The sequence below is a fragment of the Cupressus sempervirens genome, chromosome 5, assembly GCF_028749045.1.
Source record: "Cupressus sempervirens isolate cs-2001-9-10 chromosome 5, ASM2874904v1, whole genome shotgun sequence".
NCBI classification, from domain to species: Eukaryota; Viridiplantae; Streptophyta; class Pinopsida; order Cupressales; family Cupressaceae; genus Cupressus; species Cupressus sempervirens.
In genome coordinates, this window is record NC_143122.1 from 284,870,411 (window position 1) to 284,890,901 (window position 20,491).

General features: G+C 31.8%; 1 pseudogene; it reads left to right on the forward strand.

Annotated features, from left to right (window-relative positions):
* The window catches only part of LOC149555685 (uncharacterized), a 97,286-nt pseudogene that overhangs the window by 45,200 nt on the left and 31,595 nt on the right, over positions 1-20,491 (forward strand).

The following is a 20,491-nucleotide window of genomic DNA, read 5'->3' on the forward strand; positions in this document are numbered from 1 at the left end:
TCAAAACCAATTTGAGTTTTTGTGCTTCTCAACTTGATTATCATTTCCATTTTTGAGGGTGATGGCACAATGAATGAGTTGGAGAAGAGGGGTGATTTAAAGGTTACAAGGTCAGGAGAGAAGAAATGAAATAGAACATTCTGAAAGAGGAAGAGAGAAAGTGAAAGGTCTAAGAAAAAAGACAAAAACCAAGAGATAGTGAAGCTAAGGATGAGCCTTAATAAGAGGATATCTTAAGGATGACAAAAGTTTTCTCAACCCACTTGAAGATGACACATAGAGTGGGCCAAAAGGGACTCTGAACTCGAGGGCTTACCCATTAGAGAGTAGACGAGGCCCTTAATCTCACTACATGAGACTCTAATTTTAGAAATTAAGAGAAAGATGAGTTTATTAGAAGGATTTTATGGGGATGATTAAAATAGTTGATGAATAGGTTTTAAAAGAATCTCCAATAGGGAAAACTATTAGTAAAAGTGAAAGAGAGATTACGGGTAACTCAGTAAAATGCCAAAAAGAGGAGAGGACTCAGCATAGAGATTAAGAGTCTTTGAGTAGGTGCTAAAAGGAATTATGGTGTTAGAAGTTATTATGAAGTTGGTTTTGGATTTTGGATTTTTACATTGGAGTTGATCTCAATTTGGATTTAGTTTCTAGGATTTCATTAAACCAAGAGAAATAAGGTGCTAGGAGGTGGTTTTCATTTTGCATACTACTGGGGAGATGTGGGTATTTTTTTCTAATTTGATGAGATTTATGTTTAAGTTTATAAATTTGGAATGATAAAATTAATTTTAAAAAAAGGTTGTGGGGGGGGCGGCGGCGGGGGGGGGGGGGGGCGGGGGGTGGGGTAGGTGGGAAGGTGGGAAGGGGGGTTCTATTCTCTCTAATTATAGGATTGGGTTGAGGGGTTTACTTTACCTAGATCCACTATTACTTAGTTGAATTCAGAATTCTATTTTAAATGTGATTAAAAAAAAACTTCTTAACTATTTAGTTATCTTTCTTAATGTTTATATTTTGGGTTATTTTCTTAATTTTTATATTTTATTGTATGGTTACTTTGCTATGTCGTTTCTTAAATTTCCTTAATTGATTGATTATTTTTCTTCTAAATAGGTCTTCTTAGATTATTTTTCTTTTTCTATGATTTCACATAAGCAAGATTATTCTCATTTGAACCTTGTTTAGGTAATTCATCTACTAAAGCATTTCCTTCCCTACAAATATTTTGAAGCTATCTAAAAGAGGAATAATTTCTTCTAGTGTTGAATTAAGCTTCCAATTGGGTGTGGACCTTTTCCTAGCTATATTTAATATGATTTGAGAGTCTCCTTCTATTATGATGTTTTTCCCTCCTAATTCTTTGCATAAAATTAATCCTTCTTTTAATGCTTCCAGTTCTACCATATTATTACATTCTACTCCTATGAATTTGGAAATTTTTTCTATACACTCCCCATTAGGTGCATGTATAATACACCCTATACCTAATGGTCTTAGACTTCCTTTTGTTGCTCCATTGAAATTCATCTTCCACTAGTTATCTGGGAGGGTTTCCACTTACATGTAGCTCTAGCAGCATTGTTAGTGGCAAGGTAAATTAAAGGGGGGTTGATGATATTACACCAATTTTTTTTCATCTCAACATCTCAAGAGGAGAATGATCCTTTTTCTTTAGGACTTCTATGAAGAACTTGATTAACATTTTTGGTAATACTGGCTTCAACTTTATAGAGTAGGGTTTTAGTGTTCATTTCTAAATCTTGAAAAATATGTCTATTCCTTTCTTTTCAAATTTCCCAAATTAGAATGGAGGGGCTGATTTTCCATAAGCTTTCATAGACATCCTTACAGTTTCCACATGGCCAGCTATTGAGATGGTCTTCAATATTGAGATTACTTGCTATTTTCCAATAATGTTTCTATGTGAGCCAATTCTAGCATGTCCTAGCATAATCACATTCAAACAAAAAAATTTCATAGTTTTCAATGTTATGTTTACATAAAAAAATATTTGCGTGTTCATCCAAATCCCATTTTTGTAAGCTTGGAAGCTGCTGAAATCCTTTTTCCCAAAATCAACCATAGGAAATGCCTAACTTTTGGAAGACATACTAGATCCTAGCAGAGATTGAGTAGAAGATTAATTTCTTCATAGCTCTAAGAATTTATTAAGATTTTATATCCTTTCTTGACACTTTATGATCTATCCTTTGATGCTCTACAAATTAGTTTATCCTCCCTTCCCTTACTTATACACTTTCTAGAATTTATGAAACGATTATAAGCCTTCTTCTCTTTTGAAGATAGATCTATTTCATAAACATATTTCCATTCAACTTTATTCAAGCTTTTGTTGGGGTTGACAACTAGATAGTCTATCACCTTGGTGCCCCAAGTGTCAATCAAAGTAAATTTTATTTTTCCTTGTAGGGAGAGAGAATCTAGGACTAGAAGTCCATCCCTAGAGTCTTCCCAATATAGAGTGGTCCTTCCATTTCCTATGTCCCAGGTAAGATTTTGAGAAATTAATGGTTTATAGTTCATCATAAAGTTTCAAACATTGGATCCTTCTAGGGGATCTAAAGTGTGAAATAGGGATAGAGGATCCAATAAGGTGAGGTATTTTTTATATAAAATCTTTACCCATTTTCTTTCTCTTTCCCTAAACATCCTCTAGACTAATTTTGCTCCTAAAGCCTCATTTTTCCAACTCAAGTGTTTAATACCCAAACCCCCAAACTTCTTAGGCCTATAGATCGAGTCCCATTTAATTAAGGAAAGTTTCTTCTTTTCTTCTAAATTTTTAAAAAGGAAATCTCTCATTATTTTATCTGGGGAATTTTTGATACCTTTAGGAAGGGGAAGACAAGACAATTGATAAGTTGGTATTGCTAATAGGACCAAATTAATCTTAGTTTTTCTTCTAGCTTTTGTGAACCATTTCCCTTTATAATTTCTCATATTTTCCTTCATATTTTGTTCTATTGATTGCCAAATTTTTTTTTCCTTTGGATCCTTTATCTATATGTATTCCCAAATATTTATAGGGAAAGGTGCCCAGCCTATATCCCATGATTTTGCAGATTTTAGTTTCCATTTTTTAATAAGTGTTTAAGAAATAGATTTCTAATTTATTAGCATTAAAAACTTGTCTAGATGATTTTGAGTAGGTATCAATAATGATCTTGAGTAGGTATCAATATTGAACTTTTCCATGGGAGAATATTATCACCTGTGAATTATTAGTGGGTAATGTTGAGAATACCATCTGCGACCTTAATTCCTTTGATACAAGAGTCCTCCTTTTCTTTACTAATAGATATTCTTAGGGCTTCAGCCATGAAAATGAAGAGAAAAGGAGAGATTGGATCCCCTTGACTAATTCCTCTGAATATACCAAAATATCCTTCTGAGGACCCATTTACTAGAATCAAATTTTTTGAAGTAGATATATAGATAAAGATCAAATTAATCCATTTTTTAGAAAATCCAAAGGCTTCCATCATTTTACATATAGAAATCTCCAATAGGCATTATCATATGCTTTATGGATGTCTAATTTCATGAACATACATGCTTCTTTGTTAGATTGTGCTGAGTGGGTGGTTTCTTGAATAATAATTATTCCATCCAAGATTGATTTCTTAGGTACAAATCATGTTTGTTCTTCTAAAATAATTTTGGCTAAAGGAGGCTTTAATCTATTATCAAAAGCTTTTGTTAAGATCTTGTAGATAGTATTACATAAGGCTATAGGAAAAAAAATCATGGGCCTTCATAATTGGCTTCTTTAGGGATAAGAGTAAGGAATGTATTGTTGATTTTTGATAGAATAGAACTGGAATTCCTAGTTACTTCAATGGCTTTCCAAAGATCCTCTCCACTGATATCCCAATATTTTTGATAAAAAAGGCTTGGAACACATTTGGACTTGGGGATTTTTTAGGGTTAAGCTCAAATACTATGATTTTGATTTCTTCCTTGGTAAAGGCTTTGTTAAGATGTTTGTTATCCTCTATTGTTAATACTTTGGGGATCAGTTCTAACATTTCTTTTGGGATATAAGATCTAATGTTTGAAAATTGTTGAAAATACCTGAGTAAAAGCTAATACATGTTTCAACACTCTTTGAGGGTTCATCAATTTCCAATAATATTTCATTCTTTATTCTACTAATTTTGTTCATATTTGTTCTATTCATAGTAATGTTGTGAAATAATTTTGTATTCCTATCTCCTTCTTCTAGCCATAGCTCTCTAGACTTTTGCTTCAAAAAGATTTCTTCTTTTAAGAGAATTTCTTCTTGTTTAGCTAATAATTTTTTTTTAGTTTTATAAATTTCATTATCCATTCCTTATTTTATGACTTTTTTCTTTAATTTTTTTAGATCGTCTTCTATTTCAGCCTTTTCATCATATATGTTTTTGAAATGAGTTTTATTCCATTTAGAATTTTTTCTTTTAGATATTTAATTTTTTACATAAATCTGAACATTTTGGAACCTTCAAATTCTTTCTCTTTCCACCATAGTTGAATATCTTAAATAAAAGTAATATCCTAAAACCACATCTTTTCACATTTGAATGAATTTCAGATTGGTTTGTTTTGAATTTTAAATTCTAATCTGATTGGGAAGTGACGTGAACGTACATTGGGTAAGATGATTGAGTTTATTTCATAATCCATATTTATAATATTGCCCTTTAGCATGAATCTATCTAGTCTTTCAGTTACTTGAGTGAAGTTGACTCTTCTATTATTCCAAGTATAAATTCTATTGGTCAAAGAAAAATCTTGATCGTTTTCACTATTAAAGAACTCTTTGAATTCCTTCATAGGTTGACTAATGATTTGACTTCCTCCAAATTTCTCAGAGTGTTCTAAAATTACATTAAAATCTCCCCCTAGGTAGATATTGGTCGAGTTATGTCTTGACATATAATAGCTTAATTCCTACCATAAATCTCTTTTATTGCCTGTTGGGGTTGGACCATAAACATTTATGGTAATGAAACTCATATCAGTTTTCAAACTCTCAACCTTTCCACTCATCCAGTTATTATTTCTATTGATATTATTATGATCTATTCTTCTTGGGTCTTGAGGGCCCTTCAATGTCTACATATTCTGACTTCCAAAACCCCAATTTTTTACTTAAGATTTTCCCTAAAGCACTTCTTGCTAGGGAAATTTAAGTACCTAGCTTTCCATGATGCAAGCTTCATTGGGCCTTGGGAAGGATCTTCCCCTTCCTAGCTTCAAAGATATCACTAACTTTAACTTGATTAGTTGCAAGACCTATAGTTTCTCTTAATTCTTTCAAAGATTTTATACCCCTCTTTTTAGGTATTTTCCTAGTTCTAGGGTAGGGATTCCCCATCAAATTACATGCTATCCCTAGAGAGTTAATTTTTTCTTTTGTATTGCTTAAGCTAATATCTATACTTGGATCATCCAAGTATTCTAGTTCCTCTATAATTTCTTTTTCAAATTCTTTATTGAGTTTAGTTTTTCTTTCTTTCTCCTTAATGGCTTTATTGGAATTTCTCTCCTTTTCCATTTTACCTTCAACTTTTTTCTTTTTGGTATTTTCACTTTATCCTATCTTCAAAATATGAAATCTACATTCTAATTTGGTAAGTTTGTCCAAGGTCATATTCATCCATCTTTATTTGACTAATTCCAATGTCTAAACTAATGATGGTTGACTCACACCTCTTAATGCTATTTGTTTGCTGAAGATCAAGGTGGTTACTCTCTGAATGCTCTATTCTATCATTTTTTTCCAAATCAAGTGATGAACTAATTGCATCTTCATTATCAATTATAATTATGTCTCTTCTCAAATTATCAAAAGTATAATTGCTTCCCCCCAACCTTCTCACTTTTTCTATTAGCATATTGATCCTCTCTATCCAGATTTCATGAATAGTTTCCTCATTGAATACTTCAATCAATTCTTTAGTAAATGCTTCCAAATATTTTAGTCTTTGATCATCTAATTTTTCTAAATCTAGATCTATTTTATCTAAATTTGGAGGATAGTTAAGAAATTCAAAAATTATTTGTGAGGCAGCTAATTCTTCACACAAATTTAGTTGTATTTTAGATATGGAGGACTAAGTTTTCTTATCTAAAGAGTCCATCAAAGCTGGAGTTTGCCAAAATTTTGATAAGACCTTAGAGTTTTTCTAATTCTTGCAAGAATCCTCTTGATTACACTCATCTTCTATTTCTTTTTTGAGAGAAGAACATGATAAGGCAATAATTTTGTGAGGAGTCGAAAACAAAAGATCATTATCCATTTCTTCTAACTTTGACCTATTCATGAATTCTTGATATGGCATATTTCTACTATTTTCAACATCATTTGTGTCTTCTTTCATAAGAGCTTTTGGATTTCTCAAATTTGATGAAGAACATAAGTCATTTTCTTTAATCACCAAGGGTGAAATCTTTATATCTCCTATGTCATATTTCCCTGTGTATAGAATAGAGGGAGAGTCTATTGAAACTAATTCCTATTCTAAATGAGTTCTTTTTCTTTTAATTAATTTTTGATTTGTCTCTATCTTGATATTCTTGTGTAGTTTCTAACTTTTTTCTTTGAGTGATAATGATCTAAGTGTTTTTTATTGTATTAAATTTTTCCTTCTTTGAAGGAGATGGCAATTTAATCATAGTGTAAGGATTTTTAAAGATTACTGAACAAAGTTTTGATCTAATCCAAGGTTCAAACAAGTATGATTTATTTTTACTATTACTTAAAAGAGAATTTGACTCTTTTATTTCTAGACTTGAAAAAACTTTTTTTTGGATGGAAGCATCTTGCCTTATTTCTCCTTCTTCAAAGTCTAGATCCTTAACTAAATGTCCTTAAAGATTCAACTCATCCTTATAATCATAATGATGTACATCAAAGGAAGGCATGGTTAAATCAAGAAAGATATTATTTGCTCTTGAGTCCCTATGAGTATAATAATAGGGAAACCCTGACTTATAATCATCTTTACTATTATCTTTTAATACTATTTTCTAAATCTTTCCTTTATGGATTGTGTAATTTATCTTATATGTTGATCTATTAGTTATGATCTTGATTACATCTGACTGATAGCATTCTTTTTTAAAATTAACTAAGATTTTGATAGAATATGTTGATGAAAAATTTCGTTCCCATCCATACAACCCTCCTAATTCTTCTCCAATTTTGTTCAAGATACTTATATCACATAATTCTAAAGGAAGTGAGTAAAGGGATATCCATACTGACAATTTCAAAGATTTGATAGTGGACTTATCTAGGCTTGGAATCCATTCAACAAAGTTAATGTTGTGTCCATTGAAAAAAAAAAGGATCTTTATTCGATATTGATTGCTTCTTTTCTAATTTTTCTACTTGAATATAAACTAAGGAATTTGTTATAATTATGATACTCACCTTCTCCTTGTCAAAAGATTCAAACCATATTCCCAGTTTATAATGCTCTAGTCCATCCCAAATTGTGTAAATACCTCTCTTCCTACAGTTATTCCAAAATTCTTCACTTGCATCATTACTTATGATAACTGTGTTAAGAGGATCTACTTTTTCCACAATGCAATTTTCTTTCAATTTATCGATGAGAAAATTTTGAAGTTTCCAAATTGAAACTAAGGTTGGTCAAGAAGATTCTCTAGCTTAGTCTATTCTATTTTATAGTATACTTTGGGAAATTTACCCAAACTATTAAGGAGAAACAGGGATAATGAAGATTTATGTAAAATCTGAGATCCTATCAAGAACCTATCTCTATGATATGGAGGTATATATTTAAGAGGTTTTGAGATAGTATTTATCGAGTCTACAGAATCCTATAGATTCTTTTCACCTTTTTCACTAAGTATGTTCATTTGATTAGTGATTTTAAATTCCTTACTCTTTGTTTTCAAAGATGGATTGAAGTTGCTTGCACATTTAGTCGAATTAAAAATTACTAATTTGTTCATCTATTTTCTTAACCATTTAAATACTATTCTTCAATGTAGGTTTTCTATAGTTCTTAAATCTAGAGTTTTTCATGGAGGCTAAAGATTGGTGGTTGAGGATTATTTGATGAAATTTCATAGTATTTTTTGTAAGAGAGGGATTTCATTATTAATATTTATTGAAGATGATAAGACAGTGGGTTACTCCATAAATGGATGATTAATCTACATTTTAGAATTGCTTGAATCACAGTTTCGATGATAAACTAGGTCTAAGTTGGTTTGATTTACATATTTAGTTAAATTTAAAAAGCCAAATTGTTGATTTAGGTTTTCTATAGTTTGGATTTTAGAAGCAAAATTTGACATATTAAGATCTACATTTAACCCACAAGGGTTTCCAGATTTAAACTAGGAATTTAAAGGGGAACGCTAAAATAGATCTACCTTCGATTGTGGTGCAAAAAAATCCAGATTACCTTGGCTAGTCCTAGCCCCATGATCTTCCTACTTCTTAGGGTTGTAAAAGGTAACCTCCAATTCTGGAACAATAGTGCATATAGAATCTTCAAGAACTTGGTGTCAATTTTTGATAGGATTGCAATCTTTGGTGGGAGTCAAGAAACTTTTCTGATTTCATCCTTCTCCAAATTTCACGATGTGATTCAAATAGCCTCTTTCCATTTATTAGGATACGCAGTTTTAAATTCCATTTTATTTTGCTTATTGTCTGGGGCTGAGAATGCGATCTTCATTTTTTCATACTTACTTAATGCAAAATAACCAAATTCAAGGGCCTGTTTGGCGACCGAAATATGGATGGAATAGGCATTTATAAATTTGTATTTCCCGTTTGGGTGCAACAAAGGTCAAATGTGAATAGGAATACAAGTCAAATTTTGTTCAAAAAGTTGACATACACAATTCCACCTAGAAAGGTGGAATAGGAATACTTATTCCTATTCCATATTTACTCTGTGTTGAAAAAAATATAATTTTGGGTCCGTGGTTCACATTTTGTTTTTGCCGCCGCTCACGTCTGTCACATTTGTCTGTCGTCTTTTGTATAAGGCAAAGCTCTGCATTCTCCATTTTTATCGTGGTCTTCGTATTGGCCGAAGTTGCTATCCTCCTAAGGTATGGGTTTCCATTTGGTATTGGCCGAAGTTGCGAAGTTGCGGTACATTTGTGTTATTTCCATTTGGTTTTCATCCTCCATTTTTCAGAAGATTTCTCATATTTGCAATTTTCTTTTAGGGTTTTGTAGAGGCTCTCTGGAGATACTTTGGACGTCAAACTGGCTCTGTCCTCCTGGTACATTTTGCTTCTGAGGTTTTTATTTTTCGGGCCCGTGTTAATAGACAATTGGTTTTAAAAATTGATGTTATTAGATATCGGTGTGAAGAATTTTGAGATGGGTGTTTTCAAATATGATTTCCATGCGGGCTTTATATGCCAAATTGGTGTTTGTACTAGTTTCCCTGTATTTATTTCCATTTGGCTATCATCCTCCATTTTTTCAAAAGGGTTCTCATATTTGCAATTTTTTTTAACAGTTCACACCAGTAGAATATAGATTAAGGCCAATAATTAAACTCTTTGAAAACCCATTTAGAGGTTGCAGAGTACTGAGGCTTTAGAATGGTATCGGCCTAGCACTTTGTTTAGGGCAAATGAATTGTGGGGAAGAGTAAGACATGGATGGCAAATACTCTTGACTCTGAGTCAATGGTTTGAGATTATGGTTTGGAGATGCCTTCGGAAGAGATCTTGTGAAAGCATCAATTAACAAATGGAATTGGTAAGTAAGAAGATTCATTCCATCTAGCATCTTTAACATTCTGATTTCCAAACACCTAGAGATACAACAAAATGTAGTTGCAAAACAAAATCTCCTTTTGGGTGCGCTAGTGTATTATTATGCCAGCATTAGTTCAGCTACGATAAGAAAATGTCAGCAAAATATCATCCCGGGTAAAGAAAAATGTAAACAGAAACCATGACTATCGACAACAATATAAACCCTTTTTTCTTACAAAGCATTTAACTTCTTACAAACCCTAACCCTAAGTCGTCACGACCCGTGATTTTAATTTGAGGCATGTTCTTTGTCTCACCTGATAGAAATGTCTTAAATGAGCAATTCCGTTGAGTTTCTGTTCGGTTTCTCTTCTGTGAAGTTATGTTAGGCATAATATTTCTGAGCATAGTAGTTTATTAGAGTTGGTTTCTTTAATACTGTCCTTACTAGTAGTAAAATCTTTTACATGGTATAAATTGTTGTGATTCATTTGCCAATTTGAATTTTTAATTGCTATGGTCTCTAATGTGTAAAAAACATCTATTTTTAATTTTGAAATAAAATGCAACCATTGTTGCAGAGAAGATTCATGCAATGCATACTTGGATCATTATATTGTCAAGGTCTCTAGTAGCAAAACTTCTCCAAGTTATTTGTGATTTAATGCAACTTGGTGCTTTATATAGCTTCTTATGTTTGCATGGCTAACCTATATTTTTCTAGAGGATGTCATATGTGTTTCATTTTCGAATAAATGCTTAAAAACCATATTTTATTATATGACATGGCTATAATTTTATAGAAAATAATGATTTGATTGAAGTCTAAGAGTTTCTTAATTAGTCCTTTCTGCTAAAAACAATTGTTATGTCATTTTATTTTTAATTCTTAATTGATGAAATATGTTTAATAAAAACTACAAGGTATGTGCACAACATTATTGTTTTCTAGGAAATTGAAGATGTTTAACATCAATCCAGAATAATTAAGATAAGCAATTATTAGTTCTAGCCCTTAAGCTCCAAGAATTATCATCTGTCGATCATTCATTTCTCAAAGGATGCTTAAACTTCCCTTATGAGACTGATCCTTGAAATAGAGGGTTAAATTGATAACACATTTTCATTTGGTCAACTAAGGAATATTGAGCAAGAGAGGGGAAAACAGTAGTCACCAAACTCATTTTAATTTATTTAAGCAGGGAACATAAAGTAAAATAGCAATAATGAGATGTAATTAGTTTCATCCTGAAGTATTCCACAGGAGAATATTGAAGAAGATAGAGGTGAACTGAGGTAATTAGCCTCAGTTTTCCCATTCTTCCTGATCATCCAATTAAGCAAAAATTGGTAAATAATTCCTCCTTTCAATTTATTGTTTGAGAATTCATCACTACAAACTTTTACAATTTGTTGCATTGGGGAACATTAAATTCTGAGACTTGAGGTTGTAATTATTGCATTCCATCTTTGTTGAAGTCATTTGGACAAGTATTCTTAAAACTATGTAAATCTGAAACTAGAGTGTTGAAACATTGAAGTAAATAGGGTATATTGGGTAATTAACTATCATTTCCCCACTTTCTCAATTCCCTATTTTAGCAAGATCGGGTATATAGTTGTTCAAGAAAGCTTAATCTTACAAATTTCTTCTCCGTTATCAATTCTAGTTTGTTGAAGTAGGTATAATTGGCTATGACAGGCCCTGTTTTTATCATTTTTCCTAGTTCCCCACTTAAGCTAGAGTTAGTCAACTATGCAGTTTCTCATTATTCTCATTCTGATGATGGATCGCAGAAGCATGATCCAAAACGTTGAAAAAAAATTTTCCAAAATTTTTTAAGTCTGTCTCATGGACTATCAAACCCTTATGTTCATTAACTATTAACAGCTCAACTCTATCTTATTCCTTACAATTGACCTAGTATTTCAGCATAAACACTCTGATAAATGATTTTTAAAGAACTCCCTATTTCAGGGCACCTTTTATTTGGGCATTTAAGTCTTCTTGAATGGATTCAACCTCATTCAAGAAATAAGCATGTCCACTGCGATTCAAGTACATATGTAAATTTCCCTCTTGGCCATTCACAGATACATCCACAATCATTTTGGTGCACCTTATGACACCAAGAACCTTGTCAAACTTGACATACCATGGAGTTCTTCTGAAGCTCCCATCTGGTTGTTCCACCACAATTATGTCTACTACTCCCGCAAATGACTTCAGGGGCCCTGCAACTGTACCTACACCCTAGATTATGTAATCACCAAATCTATCCATCTTTGCTTTCCAAAATGAAAATCAATTGTACCCAAATAATGTTCAATACATGGAATCAACCAGGTCTGTACATTTTCACTATCCCAATTGTAGATCACTTGGACCTAGTTGATATCCAATGCATAACAATAATAACCTGCATATTTCAAAGCAAGAAATTCTATACATATCAATAGTGTTGAAGATTAATAGTTACTGAAAAATGTGTTAACATCCCACAGTATGTGTCTGGTATATTTTCAAACACAAGGATGGTTCAAGTAATAAGATCCCAGTAATGCAAGAATTCATGAGCTTCTAAAGAATCATAGTAACATTCAATCTTACAACTAACAAATGAATATGCATCTAGATTTCAATTGCTTCGTTATGAGGACTTCCTGCAGCTGAGGAAAAAGGGAAAAAGTTATATACAACAATCATCTAGAGAATCCAAAGCCTGGGCCAATTACATTCAACATTTTTGTACTGTAGAGAAATAGTAATGACATGTAGACCATCTGATAGAATGCCTCATGACTTAAAATGATTGCAGGGTATGTGCAAATAGGAATTGTTGGAATGTTTTGGAAACTGTCAAGAAAAGTGATTGGCAAGTGTTACATGAAAACATGAAAAGCGACAGAGAAAATCTGCCAAACCTAGGTCGCCTCAAGGTTGCAAATTCATGGATAACTTCATCCCAAATTCAACAGAAAATTCAATGGTCATTGCTCATCTCAAATTTTAAAATCAATGTTGGAGACAGCAACATTAAACTCACTAGTAGGAAGGGGACAAATGAGTAAAACCCTATTTTTGATCTATCTTTTTACCATATCTAGGGATATACCTAGCATGGTGCAACAACAGAGCCATGGGTCATTTTGCTGCACTAAAAGCATAGTAGGTATAGTAAAATAGGACATAGAGATTTTTATGAAAAGGCACTCATATATGATTGGCATGATTTTCCATAATAAATATTGGATGATTTTCCATAATAAATATTGGATAGTTTTCTGAAAAAACCTATGCAAACCCTTTGCAATAGATACATCTTGTGTCAAATGTGTTAGACATAGTCAAGAACTACACCCAAGTTGTTATAATTGAATTGTCAGTCTATCACACATTTCCTATTATGTTGCTAATAGATATGGATGTTGTCCTTGATACTATGTCATACAACTCTATCCCCTTATCCTCTAGAATCATCTTCTATTAATGCCCTCATCTCATAGGTTCTCTATATATAGAGGCCATTGCATAGCCTCAAAGCTATCAATTTGTGAATAAAATTTGCTTCTCTCTTAAATGTTTATTTCTAATTTTTTCATTGCCTAGTGTTTGTGTTTATTTCAAATCTTAGTAAATATTAGATCTCTTATTTTTATCATGGTATCAGAGCAAGGTTTAGCCAGGTTCAGCTGGAGATTCATTTAGAAGTTCAACTAGAAATATTGCTAGAAGGTTTTGTTGCAGGAAAATATATTGCTGGAAATGGTTTGCTTGCAAGGTTGATTTTTTTTGAAGTGATACTTTGTTATAGGGCTGTTATGCTAGATTTGTTTGAAGGCTAATTTTTTTTGCTAACATGAGTTCTTCAAATGAAGTTTTGCCTATCTTTGATGGAAGTGGTTTTGTAGATTGGAAGATTGCAGTCAAGAATGCTCTAAGAGAGAAGGCTTTATGGAGGTTAGTAAATAAAGAAATTGGGGAACCTCAACAAACTGATAGAGAAAAGGAGTTGTGGAAATGCAAGTTGGAGCAAGCTAGAGGTATTATTGGTAAAGTTTTGAGCCCCAATCTAAATAGACGATTTGTTGATATTGATAACCCAATAGAACTGTGGGAGACTTTAGAAAAAGATTATAAAGATGCAGACATTGTTAGCATGTTTAGTATAGAAGAAAAATTGATGAATTTAGATACATCTGATTTTGAAAAAATGTCTGATTACTTCAATGAAGTTACCTTTTTAAATGCTCGGCTAAAAATACTAGGTGTTGAATATGCAAAAAAATATTTTTAGTTGATTGTAATGGTTGAAAGTAAGTTTCCCCAGCCATATAAATTCTTTAAGGAATCAAGGAAAAGGGTTCTTCAACTAAATCCTAATACCCCCCAGCAAACTTTTGATCAATTTTGCAAATCTATTTTAGATGAAGTTCATCTTATTAAAGAAGGGCATATTAAGAAGAATAATGCATATACAACCTAAAGTAAAAATTTTAGAAATGATGGAAAAAAGAATTGGAAAGGAAATAATAAATTTCAAAATCATGAAGGTTTTAATCATTTTTCTAGAAATGATGGTGCAGAAAAGCAAGTTGGAAGAAAATCCTTTATTTGTAGGTATTGTGGAGATGAGAATCACATGGAGAAGTTTTTCTTGAAAAAGAGGGACAATGAAAGGCATCAATATAAGCCCAAGCAAGAAAGGTTTAAGGATTGAAAGAAGGATAAACATAGTTTTGTAGCTATCTCTTTAAGAAGGCAAGAGAAATCAAATGAGGAGGTAATTGCTACACCCAAGAGTAAATCTAGTGTTAAGGGGGGATACTTTTCTTTAGATTCTAATAAAGAATGGATTTTAGATTCAAGGGCATCATCTCACATGACTGGGGATAGATCTTTGTTTATTGATTTTTATGAAGGGAAGAATTCAGATCAAGAAATTTCTATTGGCAATAAAATGAAACTTCCAGTTTTAGGAACATGATCTGTTAATGTTACACATGGGTCTTTAAAAAATATTTTATTGGTTGAAGGATTGGGGGTGAATCTTATTTCAATATACAAAATAGTTCAAGTTGGATATGAGTTTGTTGTCAATGATGATCAAGTTATTGTTAGAGATAGAAAAGACCCAAGCAATATAATTGCTATTGGTAGAGTTGATCACAAAGAGAATCTATTTAAATTTGTGGGGTTTCTTGATGATAAATATACACTCTCTCATGCTTTTATTGCCCAGACTGATTATATGTCACAACTTTGGCATGCTAGACTTGGACATTTAAATTATAGAAAATTACAAGATATGGTTAGAATGGATATGGCTAGAGGATTAACAAAAAATTTAGCTTGTGAAGGTGTGTGTGAAGGTTGTGTGTTAGGGAAACATCATCGAGATCCTTTTGATTCATGTATAGCATGGAGAGCTAATCATCCCCTGCAACTTATTCATAGTGATTTATGTGAACCAGGATATCCTTCACTTTCAGGTGCCAGGTATCTTCTCACTTTTATTGATGATTATAGCAGGAGAGTATGGGTTTATTTTCTTGAAAGGAAAAAAAAAGTGTTTCAAAAGTTTAAGGCATTAGTTGAAAATCAAAGTGGAAAAATAATTAAATGTTTAAGGATGGATAATGGGGGTGAATATTGCAATTATGCATTTGAGTCATTTTGTGAAAATTATGGTATTAAGGTGCAAAGAACAGTTTCTTATACTCCTCAACAAAATGGGGTGGCTGAAGGAATGAATAGAACTCTTTTAGAAATGACTCATTGTATGTTGCATTTTAAAAGTTTGCATAATAAATTTTGGGGTTTGGCTATTTCTTGTGTTGCACATATTATAAATAGAATCCCCACCAAAGCTCTCACAAATATCAACCCTGAAGAAGCATGGAGTGGTAAGAAACCTCACATTGGATATTTTAAAGTATTTGGGTGTATTGCTTGGGCACACATTCCTGATGCACAAAGGGAAAAGTTAGAACCAAAGAGTCATAAGTGTTTGTTTATGGGTTACAGTGAAGAATCAAAGGCTTATAGGTTATATGATTTGATAACAAACAAGGTCTTTTTTATTAGAGATGTGAAGTTTGATGAGCATTCACAACTTACAGCCACTCCTTCTCACTCTTCAACAACAAATGCTTCTCATTTTTCAAATATTTTAGGAGGAAATGGAGACTACATTGATGAGGATGAGTTGTGCACTTCTAAAAATGATGAAAATACTAGTGAAAACAACACAACTAATGCTTCTAATCAGACATTTTCTGTAGGTAGTGATGATGAAGAAGATGACTTTTTAGCTAGACAAAAGACAAGGAGTGTTGAAGAAATATATAGGCAAGGCTCAAAGATCCAAGGGAGGAATGGTAGTTCTCTCATGGCCGAAGTATTACAAGTAAATGACCAAAGATCATATGAGGAAGCTAGAGGGAAGAAAGAATGGGAGCAAGCTATGGAAGAAGAATATGATGCTTTGGTGAAAAATAAAACATGGGTACTTGTGCAACTTCCCAAAGGTAAGAATGTCATTGGTTGCAAATGGGTTTATAAAACAAAATTTGAATCAAATGGTGCTATAGAAAAATTTAAAGCTAGATTGGTTGCTAAGGGATTTAATCAAAAAGAGGGTGTTGATTATGAAGAAACTTTTGCTCCTGTCATTAAAATGAATATAGTTAGAATTATTCTTTCTTTGGCTGCAAGTCTTGGGTGGCATATTCATCAAATGGATGTAAAAAGTGCTTTCTTAATTGGAGATTTATATGAAGAAATATATATGGATCAGCCACCAGGTTTTGTAGATCAACAACATCTTAATCTTGTTTTCAGATTAAAGAAGTCACTTTATGGGCTTAAACAAGCACCAAGAGCATGGAATGAGAAGATTGATTGGTATTTTTAGCTTCATGGGTTTCAAAAATGCAAATCACATCCAAATCTTTATGTGAAGAGAGTACAAAATGAAATTATTCTTGTTGCAATTTATGTGGATGATTTATTCATAGCTGGACCAAATATTGGGTTAATTAGTGATTTGAAATTAGATCTTAAAGGGGCATTTCATATGAGTGATTTGGGTGAACTGAATTATTTTCTTGGCTTGCAAATTAGTAGACTTCATGATGGGTTATTTATCTCTCAAGAAAAATATGCTTTGGGTCTTTTAGAAAAATTTAACATGCTTGAATGTAAGCTAGCCCCTTCTACTTTTCAATCTAGAATTAAGCTTCCTAAAGAATGTATTTCCAAGAAGGTGGATGCTACTTTATATAGACAGCTTGTTGGTAGCCTAGTTTATCTAACATAGTCTAGACCAGACATTTGATTTGCAGTCAATTTGGTATCTAGATTTATGTAGGAACCAAAAGAAACTCATTGGTTGGCTGCCAAAAAAATTTTACAATACATTCGTGGAACCATTTACTATGGCATACATTATAGTTACAAGTCCTTAGTTTCTTTGATTGGCTTCATAGATTCAGACTGGGGAGGTGATATAGATGATAAAAAATCTACTAGCGGTTATATTTTCTAGCTCAAGTCAGGGCCAATTACATGGAGCAGCAAAACACAAACTACTACATCATTGTCCTCATGTGAAGCAAAATATAGAGCAGCAAAAGAAGCTGGAAAGGAAGCAGTTTGGATTCACAACCTTTTATTTGAGCTTGGTTTTGCACAAAGTTTAGCTACTCCTTTGTATTGTGATAATCAAAGTGCTATCCAAGTTGAAAATAATCCTATTTTTCATACTAAAACAAAACACATTGAGATTGATGTTCACTATATCCAGGATCTTGTTCAAGAAAATTTTGTTAATCTTCTATTTTGTCTAAGTGAAGACCAAGAAGTAGATATATTTACTAAGAGTATGCTTGAGGCCGAATTTCTGAAACTACGAGGCATGCTTGGCATGATTGAGGTGAACATTAAGCAGGGATAGTCATATCATGTTCCCCTCTCTTTCTTTTTTTGTAAATAGGTACCTAACAAGGCTCAATGCCAAGACCTATCCTATCTAAAATATTATTGTAATTTCTCCCACACATTATCATTAGTGGTAGAAATTAAGCGGGGATGTTAGACACAGTCAACAACTACACCCAAGCTGTTATAACTGAATTGTCAGTCTGCCACACATTTTCTATTATGTTGCTAACAGATATGGATGATGTCCTTGATACTAGGTCATACAGATCTATCCCCTTATCCTCTACAATCATCTTCTATTAATGCCCTCATCTCAAAGGCTCTCTATATATAGAGGTCATTGCATAGCCTTGGAGCTATCAGTTTGTGAATAAAATTTGCTTCTCTTAAATGTTTATTTCTAATTTTTTCATTGCCTAGTGTTTGTGTTTATTTCAGATCTTAGTAAATATTAGATCTCTTATTTTTATCAAAATGGATACATCTTTACAAACCCTTTGCAATTAATACATCTTCTACAATGAATGCATATAAAATAATATATCTTGTTAATTGAATGTTTCATTTTATTTGTATTTGTTCATATTTTATACACGATTGATGGATTTAAATTTTCCAATGTGTGAGTGTGGCACTGCCATGTAGTACTGAAGACCTCACACAGAACATAAATTCTATTGGTGTCAAAATGCAAGAAAGGTTATTACTAATTTTTTTTGTATGAACTTACATTTTTGTACAAACTAATTGTTTTTGACACTACTAATTTAGAATTCATATTGCAGGGGGATAGTGGTTGCAATTTCTTTTAATGGGTCGATGATGTTCCCCCAATGTTTGTCATAGCTAAATTCATAGCACATGAAAGTACTGATTGCAAGTTGTGTAGGATCCAAGAGACTGAAAATATGTTTCTTCAAGGCATGTTGAGAATTATAATTGTTTCAATCATACTAGTCTTTTGGGACCATATGCATAAATGCAGTTAAAAGCCAAAGCAACTATTGTAATTTATTTTATGATTTTGAATAGAAATGGCAGACATATTTAATAACAATTTGACTATTTTGTTATTTGGAACTTGTTTCTAATTGTATTGTGATGACTAATTCTATTAAAATGATGAATACATTATACTAGTTTCATTACTATTTCAATTGATTGACTATTTTTTTAAAAAAAATTAAAAAAATCCATATTTTAACTTGTTTCTTCACGTTTCCTTATTTTTGAGAGTTGAGTTTTGATTAAGAATTTGTTACATTAGAAAGAATATTTTTTATTAAAAATAATTTAATGTAGGATTTTATTTTTCATAAGAAACAAAAAAGTTTCACGATGAATATAATGGAAAAATGGTGTTTTTAAAAATATTTTATTAATAGAAGAATTTGACTAAGGATTTCATTGTTTTAATATAATTACTTACCATAATGTGTTAATGAATTTTGAATCTTACTTTGTAAAATTATGATATAATAATCTTTGTAAAAATTCTTTAAACAATTTATTTATTAGCTTAATAATATTTATTATATTATAGGTTGTGCACAAATGATAAGGTCATAAGGTTCTAATGTTGGAGAGCTATCCAAAATGATGTATATGTGATCTTTGTGACTTAAATTTAAAAATTTAAAAACATAAAAATAAAAAATCTGTAAAAGTAATCTAACTCATTCAAATGTATAATGAAAAAAAATTAAATAACAATTAAAAAATCTTATTCCAATTTTGCTTTTGCACAACCAAATATAGAATAGGAATACGTATTCATATTCCCTCTCAAATTCTAGGTGACCCAAACAAAGAATAGGAATACATATTCCATATTCCCTATCAAATTTTGGGTGACCCAAACAAAGAATAGGAATATGTATTCCATTTTTTAAATTTCTGAAATAACAAAACTGAAATAAGTATTCCTTTTCCTGTATTCCTATTCCGGTTACCAAACTGGACCTAAAGTTTACAGAGATGGGACTAGATGATCTCTTGGAGGCCGTCTGCTTTTTCAAGGGTATTGTCGCAGAAGGGTTTCCTAAAATTTCAAAACTATTTGAAGTTACAATCTCCTTAACCGTAGGATCCAAAAGTATTTTATTTTGGAAAATGTTGTTGAGCCCTTAGTGAGGTTCTCCTTCCATCTTTGATTGTGGGCGATGCGATTTTTTTTTCAATTTTGAGATTCATGTTTATGCGGTGGGCCAAAACCAGATCCGCAAAGGATAACCTCTGAAAGCCAAATCTGAGTGAACGATCTAAAAATGGAGGTTGAAAACTTTTTCGGTAAACTGTAGTTGATCTTCCTGTCGTTTACTGTCGACAAAAGAAAAGGAGAAGTATTTGACCGAAGAGCAGAATGCCAATTTCCATTACCGTGGGAAGTACTCGAATGAAAATCAAGTAAAACAACATGATTCACACCAAACGCGGAACATTCCGGGACCAGAACCTTGATTAAAGCTACAACATAGCCATTTTTTAATAAGAAACGAGAAATTAGATTTATACATTAATGATTTATTTTATATTTTTAAAATAAATTATATAAAATTATATAAAAATATAATTAATATGATTAAGGACATGTATAATATTAATATAACAAAAAGAATATTGAAATATCTTATTTATCTAATTCATAATAAATGTTTCTTTATTTTCTTTCTAAAATTGCGATTAGAAACATCTTTATTTTGAAATAGGAAAGTGAAAATAAAATATAGAAACATCTTATTATTTTTTAAGTGATTTGGAACATATAATATT